The following is a 9,022-nucleotide window of genomic DNA, read 5'->3' on the forward strand; positions in this document are numbered from 1 at the left end:
ATATGACCAAAAATATCCATACTTTTATCAATTAATTAATAGGAAATAATAACAAATTAAAATATTTTTATTGAATTAAAACTTTAAAATAATTATTATAAACAAAAATTTAAATTTAAACATGTACGCCCTGGTTTTCCCACGGGCTGTTTAGCTGGATGAGCCTCGGACTAATCAGGTTTAGTCCGAGGCTCCCGCAGGCCGAAGGTTCTATTTCCAGGACGGACCTTTGTCAGCTCGAGGGGTTCCTGTTTCCAGCTCGCATTTGTTGTCCAGGAGCTGAGAGTGACATCCGAAGGCCACGGACGGGAGCAGCTCGGGTTACGAACTGCTCAGGTCACGAGCTTCTCAGGAAGCTCCGACCCTATGGGAAGTCAACACGCAAGATAAACGTGCATATTCCTGCCGTCACGTGCCCGATATCCCCCTGACTTCTCGGACACACAGCAGGAACGTGCGCATTCAGACACCCACGGACGGGTTGGGCCGTGCGGCCCATTATCTCCTTCCATGCTGATTAGACCACACTTGTGTGTCAGGTTTAGGAATTAATCATGAATGTCACAGATTTGATATGACAAATGGTAAGGTCACGGGATGACCTCCCTACCAACTTCCAGGTGCCTTCTCCTATAAATAGGGAGACCCTGGGAGTTGATAGGGGTTGGAAAAAATAGTCTTTGGAGAACTATATACTTTGTAAACCAAATACCCAGAGAGGATGAATAATATTGACTAGTGGAGTAGAGGGATTTTAACCTTCGAACCACTTAAAAACGTGTCTTGAGTCACCTAGTTCTTGCCCAAAGATTTCATATCTGTGACGGTTCTATCTTTAGTACTAATCTCTTTCTCTTCTTCTCTTAATTATCTGTTGCCGAAGAACCGCGTCAACAGTTTGGTGCTTTCATTGAGAGCAAGTTCGATTAGTACTACCACAAACATCCAACTATGGTGACCACTCGATCCAGGCATGGCAACGAGACAGAGCAGCATGATGGGCAGGAGGCCCACCAGGTTGCCCTCCCTGATGAGCAAGATCCTGAAGTCCAGCAGAGGCCAGGGAAGCAGCCGGCGGGCCAAGACGACACTGGTAGTTCAGCGCCCCGGCCGCCTAATCCGAATCCATGTTATTACACTGCGGTGGAGATGGAGAATGCTCAGCTGAGGAGCCAGTTAGCAGCAGCTGGTCAGCAAATCCAGGATATTCTGAGCCGACTACCCCCTCTCACAACCAACGTTAACGTTGGAGAGAGGCAAGGCGAGGCTCCTAAGTCTCGCCGAAGTAATCGGTCCAGGCATAGCCGTTCGGGTAGACTTCCTGCAGCCAACTCCACCCCTTCATCACACCATCAGGAGGCAAACCTCAGGGAAATGCCTCGGACCGGACAGCAGCAGTACAGCCGTTCGGTTAGGACGTCAACCCCTAGTTCTCAGCCTTCCTCGAGGACGCCCAGAAGAGATCGAGGAAATTCCCGGAGAAGGGCCGAGGAGAGCCAGAGACGTCAGCCCGTCCCCGAAGGACATCCAGCTCCTCGTCCAGCTCGCCCAGCGCGGGACCAGCAAGCTGGCAGGGCCGAGAGGCCCCCACCAAATTTAGTCCGTCCGGACGGCACTAGGATCGCCTCTCCGGTCAGGCATCCTCCTTCTCCCATCAGATATCCGTCTCCTCAGCCCGTTCGAGACATCCCGACCTACGGGAATAGCAGGAGGGGCCCGCCGTCAGCTGGACCCTCCTGGCGCGGCAGGGTGCCGGAGGAAGGATCAGGTCATGGCCGCCAAAGACGCACCCCGAGTCTGTCCAGCAGGAGTCACTGGACCGATAGTGGACGGAGTGATCTCTCGGGAGGAGACCTGCGCCAGCGACTAAGTTCGGCACAAAGTCACCGTACAACCCAGGGAGGCGACCTTCGAGATCGCCTCAATTCTCACAGAGATGATCGAGTTGGGGATGGTAACCAGGGCCGTTCAGTGGGGGTCCGATCCGAAGTATGTAACGGTGGAAATGTCCCAAATAACCTATCTCCAGATAGGAGGGGCAACAACCCGCCTAATATGTACAACGGGTCTGGAGCTGTTGAACAGCCCCGGAATAACCCAGGATCTCAGGACAAAACCCTAGAGCGCCTAACTCAGATGGAGGAGCTGATGAAGAAGCTCCTATCGGAAAAGAAAAAGATGAATATGATTCAGGGGATGAGATGGAACTCTTCGCCCCCAATATAGCAGCGACTGCATACCCTTCTGGCTTTCGTATGCCCCACTTGTCGAAGTTCAACGGGGATGGAGACCCGTCTGACCACTTAGGGATGTTCAACACCCTAATGATGGCCCATAACATCGGACCGGAGCTTCGTTGCTTGATCTTTCCTTCCACCCTAACTGGACCTGCCAGGCAGTGGTTCAAGCAGAGTAAAAGGCAGTCAATCAGCTCCTGGAAGACCTTTTTGGCTGACTTCAAGAGGGCATTCCGCGCCTCTCAGGCCGCCCGAGTCCAGGCCGACTCCCTAGCTAACGTGAGACAGCAACCTGGTGAGACGCTGAAAGCCTACTTGAGCAGATTTGCAAATGTCGCTGCTCGAGCCAGAGACGCTGATGATAGCTCCAAACTCATGGCCATGAGGACCGGGATCCTAGTCGGCGGAGACCTGTGGAAGGATATTCAAAGGAGGGGAGTCAGTTCGGTTAGTGAATTCCTTAACAGAGCCCAAGAGTGGATAAACTTGGAAGAAGCTGAAGCTTTAGCCGCAGGGACCAGCCAGATCCCCGAGAAGCCCGCTGGGACGGGAACAGAGATCGTAGTGGCGATTCCCGACGTTGCGCAGAATAACCAGCCCGGTGGTGGCAAAAGAAAAGGAAATGGTGAAAACAGCCAGCACGGTCAAAAGAAGAATAAGTCTGTGGATAAATTCAAGCCCGTGTTCACAACATATACCGAGCTCACCCAGACCAGGGAAAATATTTTCCTGGCCAACGCTACTCGAGTCCCCTGGAAGAGGACGGAGCCATTGAAACACCCTAAGGGAAAGAGAGACGCTTCCAAATTCTACCGTTTTCATAACGACGTCGGGCACAACACCGACGACTGCAAGCACCTCAAAGATGAAATCGAGACTCTCATCCAAGCAGGTCCATTGGCGCAATACTCGCGGAACAGGGTCCCGACGAGTCGACCCGCTCAGGAGGTCCCAGCCAGTCAGCCCGGGCCTCGGGTAGATCAGGACATCCTTCCCCCCGTGGTCGAGGGAGAGATCTCCACCATCTCTGGAGGACCACACATGGCTGGCACGAGTAGAGGTGCCCAGAAGAGGTATGTGAATGAATTAAAGGCCCACAACGGAGCGGAGTTCGCCCCGGATGTGCGTCAATCAAAACAGCAAAGATTAGAGAAACAACCGATAACTTTCAAGGAGGAAGACGCAGGCCATGTCCAATTCCCTCATAACGATCCCTTGGTCGTAACAGTCCAGCTCGCCAACCGGAAAGTAAGGAGAGTATTGGTGGACAATGGGAGCTTGGTGAACCTCCTGTTCCGATCCACCTTAGAAAAAATGGGTCTGACTGTTGCCGAGCTTAAGGCAACCTCCATGATGCTGTATGGTTTTTCAGGAGAAGGATCAGCAGCGATAGGGACAATCGAGCTGGTGATCACCCTAGGAGAGGAGTCCTGGACAGTGTCCAAACTACTCGAATTCGTGGTCATTGACTGCTTCGCTGCCTACAATGCCATTTTGGGCCGACCTACACTCATAGCCTTCGAGGCTATCACTTCCATCCGGCACCTCGCCATGAAGTTCCCCACTTCAACAGGGGTCTGTACTATCAAGGGCGATCAGCTCGCTGCCAGGGAATGCTACAGCATTTCCATGAAGGGAAAATCTAAACCCGGGCAGGTGACGATGGCCATTCAGGATGAAGAGGAATCTCAGGGACCAAAGGTAGCTCCTGAGATTGAAAAACCTCAGATTTCCGAAGATGAAAAGACTGCCCTAAGTGAGGATATTGATCCCCGTGTAGGCGAGGACAGGTCCAAGCTACAAGCTATTGAGGAGCTCGAGGAGGTGAGCATCGATAAACAAAACCCGTCACGGACGGTTAAGCTCGGAAAGAACCTCTGCGATAAAAGAAAGGCGGAGCTGACTGCGTTTCTGCAAGAGAACCTTGACGTATTCGCATGGTCGCATGAGGACATGATAGGAATCATCCCGAGCGTAATCATGCACACGCTCCACTTAGATAAAAGCGTCCCTGCCAAGTCTCAAAAGCAGAGACGTTTAGGGACAACCCGAGCCGAAGCCCTTGAAGAAGAAGTGGCCCAGCTCAAAAAGTGTGGCTTTATCCGCGAAGCCAAATTTCCCATTTGGGTTGCCAATCCTGTGTTAGTTCCAAAGCCCAACGGGAAGTGGCGGACCTGTATTGACTTCTCCGACCTGAATAAAGCCTGCCCTAAGGATTGCTTTCCATTGCCGAGGATCGATCAATTGGTGGATGCCACGGCAGGGCACGAGCTCATGTCCTTCATGGATGCGTACTCGGGCTACAATCAGATCGCGATGAATCCAGCAGACCAGGAACATACCAGCTTCATGACCCCGACTAATGTCTATTGCTATAAGGTCATGCCGTTCGGTCTGAAGAATGCCGGAGCTACCTACCAAAGGCTAGTTAACAGAATGTTCGTGAACCAGATTGGGAAAAGCATGGAAGTGTACGTCGATGATATGCTCGTCAAGTCAAAGACTGCCAGCAACCACGTCGCCGACCTGAAAGAATGCTTTGACATACTGCGAGAATATGGCATGAGGCTCAATCCTCAGAAGTGCACTTTCGGTGTCGCATCGGGGAAATTCTTGGGTTTCATAGTCAATACCCGAGGAATCGAGGCAAACCCCGACAAGATCAGGTCACTGCTCGAGCTTCCTTCCCCCAGGTCGCGGAAAGATGTCCAAGGCCTCACAGGAAGAGTGGCAGCACTGAACCGGTTCATTTCCAAATCGACCGATAAGTGTTTGCCTTTTTACAACCTGCTCCGGGGAAATAAGAAGTTCGAATGGACAGTAGAGTGCGAAAGCGCATTCCTCGATCTGAAGGCGCATCTGGCTGAACCGCCTGTGCTATCAAAGCCCAAGGTAGGAGAACCTCTTTTCCTCTACATGGCCGTCACTGAGGACGCAGCTAGTGCTGTTCTTGTGCGAGAAGAGGACCAGGCTCAGAAACCGGTATATTACATCAGCAAGAGACTCCTCGGAGCAGAATCAAGGTACCCAATGATGAAAAAACTGGCGTTCTGCCTAATCACGGCCTCGCGAAAACTCAGGCCGTACTTCCAGTCCCACTCTGTACACGTCATGACCGATCAGCCTTTAAGGCAGGTTTTGCAAAAGCCTGAAGCATCGGGACGCTTGCTAAAGTGGGTGGTCGAACTCAGTCAGTTCGAGATTTTCTATACTCCCCGAACTACCATAAAAATTCAAGCCTTGGCCGACTTCGTGGCTGAATGCGCAGGATTCCAGGAGATTCCATCAGAAGACTCACCTCAGGTCGCCCCCTCACGCTCATCATGGAAGATCTTCGTTGATGGCTCATCTAACGAGAACGGCTCCAGGGCCGGAATCATTCTGATATCCCCAGAGGGTCATAGATTCCACTCGGCGCTAAGGTTCGGGTTCAAGGCGTCTAACAACGAGGCAGAGTACAAGGCCTTGTTGGCGGGACTTAGGATAGCTAGTGAGCTAAAGGCGAGCTCTGTCCAATGCTTCAGCGATTCCCAACTCGTGGTGAACCAGGTTCTAGGCGAATATCAGGCGCGGGGGCCCAAGATGGCCGCCTATTTGGCAAAAGTAAAGTATGAACTGTCTGCGTTTGTTCGAGGATCAATCGAACAGATACCTCGGGAGCAGAACGCCAACGCAGATGCTCTCGCCAAGCTCGCCACCTCGGGCAAGACGGAAACTCTAGGGTTGGTGCCAGTTGAGTTCTTGGAGAAACCTAGCATAGACGGGGATCGGGCAGAAATTGAAATGATTGACATCAGGCCGACCTGGATGACTCCCATTCTTGAGTATCTCATCGAGGGCAAGTTACCCGAAGGGCACAACGACGCACGGCGAGTCCTTTATCAAGCTCCGAGATACACGCTAGTCGAAGGGATGCTGTACCGACGTGGGTATTCCCTACCTCTCCTCCGATGCGTTCTTCCAAGTGAAGCGAAGGCCATCCTGCAAGAAGTTCATGAAGGATTCTGCGGAGACCACACTGGGGGGCAAAGCCTGGCCTTGAAGGTTCTCCGGCAAGGTTATTACTGGCCGACTCTGTCCAAAGACTCGATCTCATATGTAAAAAGGTACGACAAGTGTTAGTGATTTGCTGCGGTTGCCCGAGCTCCTCCGGTCGAGCTAAAAATGATTTCGTCTCCCTGGCCATTTGCCGTTTGGGGGATAGATCTGGTAGGCGCCCTGCCTACCGGAAAGGGCGGGGTCCGTTACGCCGTAGTAGCCATTGACTACTTCACCAAGTGGGCCGAAGCAGAGCCGTTGGTGACAATAACATCGAAAAAGGTGCTAGACTTCGTGGTTAAAAGCATCATATGTCGATTTGGCCTACCTAAAAAGATCGTCTCCGACAATGGCACTCAATTTGACAGCGATCTGTTCACTGAATTTTGCGAAAGGCATGGGATTGTGAAAAGCTTCTCGTCCGTGGCCTATCCCCAGGCGAACGGCCAGGTCGAGGCTGTCAATAAAACTCAGAAGGCGAGCCTCAAGAAGAGGCTAGATGAGGCAAAGGGGGTCTGGCCAGAACAGCTCCCCCAAGTCCTGTGGGCATATAGGACCTCACATCGGACTCCCACGGGTCACACTCCTTTCTCCCTAACCTTTGGGAGTGAAGCAGTCCTCCCCGTGGAGGTTAAAGTTCTGTCACATAGGGTCCAGTCCTACGACCAAGACAGGAACCACGAGCTCCTATGCCATTCCCTAGACATAGTAGATGAAAGGCGAGAAGATTCACAACTCCAGCTCGCCCATTATCAACAGAAGATCACTCGTTACTTCAACACTAAGGTCAAAAGACATGCCTTTAGCGTCGGTGATTTGGTCTTAAGGAGAGTTTTCCTGGCCGGGAAAGATCCCAAAGATGGGGTTTTGGGACCAAGCTGGGAAGGACCATACCAGGTCATCGAAGTCATCAAAGAGGGAACTTATAAGTTAGCTCGACTTGGTGGAGGGGCGGTCCCGCGGACTTAGAATGCTATCCACCTAAAGAAATACTATCAATGATCCATTAGTAAGGCCTAGAAGGTCACCTTCCATGTATAAATAAAAATCAAATGTTTCTCTTTATTTGCAAGTGTGATTTTAAAGTAACCACGAAAGACCCTTTCCCAGTTACTTGGGGGGCATATGGTACCTGGATATAACCAGGTCTCCTTAACGACTTAGGTGTTAATTTTTATCCATGGATAAGAGTTATCACAAACTAAGCCTTATCTTGGTCTTAACCAGGTCATAAAACTTAGAAGTTAACTAAAATTTATTGACCGCGGTTCTTCTTTAAAGAGCCCGGGATATGGATAAAAGTTGACACGAACTAAGTTTTCAAAATAAGTTCCTGGTTTTAACCGGGTCATAAAACTTAGAAGTTAACTAAAATTTATTGACCGCGGTTCTTCTTTAAAGAGCCCGGGATATGGATAAAAGTTGACGCGAACTAAGTTTTCAAAATAAGTTCCTGGTTTTAACCGGGTCATAAAACTTAGAAGTTAACTAAAATTTATTGACCGCGGTTCTTCTTTAAAGAGCCCGGGATATGGATAAAAGTTGACGCGAACTAAGTTTTCAAAATAAGTTTCTGGTTTTAACCGGGTCATAAAACTTGGAAGTCAACTAAAATTTATTGACCGCGGTTCTTCTTTAAAGAGCCCGGGATATGGATAAAAGTTGACGCGAACTAAGTTTTCAAAATAAGTTCCTGGTCTTAACCAGGTCATAAAACTTGGAAGTTAACTAAAATTTATTGACCGCGGTTCTTCTTTAAAGAGCCCGGGATATGGATAAAAGTTGACGCGAACTAAGTTTTCAAAATAAGTTCCTGGTTTTAACCAGGTCATAAAACTTAGAAGTTAACTAAAAATTTATAGATCGTGGCTCTTCTTTAAAAGCCCGGGATATAAATAACGGTTAACCCGAACTAAGTTCATAAAAACAAAGGGATGAATTGTAGCCAAATGCATAAAAATATATATGTTAAAATTGCTGAGCAAATTGTCTCGAGGTGGAAACACCTCATAAAAAAAAAATCAATAGAAAGTAAGAGAGTTCAAAGTACTTAAAAGAGAAGTATCCTAAGCCCCATCAGTTGGCCCTTTGGAGGTCGCGGTCTCGTCCTGCTCCGCCGCGACAGAGGCCTCTCCAGTCTCCGAGGGAGGTACCTCTTTATTTAGGCGGGCTTGGAGCTTCGGTAGCAAGAATGCCCAGAGGTCCGGCGGCATGAAAGAAAAGTCTGCGTCCGGATTGTGGGACCAGCAGTGATAGAACAGGTCTTGTAAGGACTGCTCCGAAACGGCCCGCTCGGCTTCCATGGCGGCCTGGGCCTCGGTCTTGGCTACCTCGAGATCTGTCCGCGATGCGGCCAGGGAGTTTTTAAGCTCTCGGTTCTCGGAGCGGATCTTCTCTAGCTCGGCTTTAGAGGCCGCCAACGCGTCTCTCGCCTCCTAAGCCTCCTGGAGGGCGGTCTGACGTTCAGCTTCCAAACCCTCGAGCTGGGCCTTGGTCCTAGCAATGCCTCTGTATGCGGCAGCAATGCCCTGCAAGAAAGGAAGGATAAATTAACTAACTGGGAGAAAAAAAAAGGGCGGCGTGTGAATGTTAAAGCTCTAAAAGAATGGGGCAGTTTACCATTAGGGTCATGTCCATCGAAGACTCCATAACTCGGACCGGGCTCGTTGTTTCGATGGCCCGGAGCTCCCTCTCCCTGAGATTGTAGAAATGGCTGACGGCATAGCTAGCCGACTCATACACCGTAC

This window comes from Humulus lupulus, chromosome X (genome assembly GCF_963169125.1).
Source record: "Humulus lupulus chromosome X, drHumLupu1.1, whole genome shotgun sequence".
NCBI classification, from domain to species: Eukaryota; Viridiplantae; Streptophyta; class Magnoliopsida; order Rosales; family Cannabaceae; genus Humulus; species Humulus lupulus.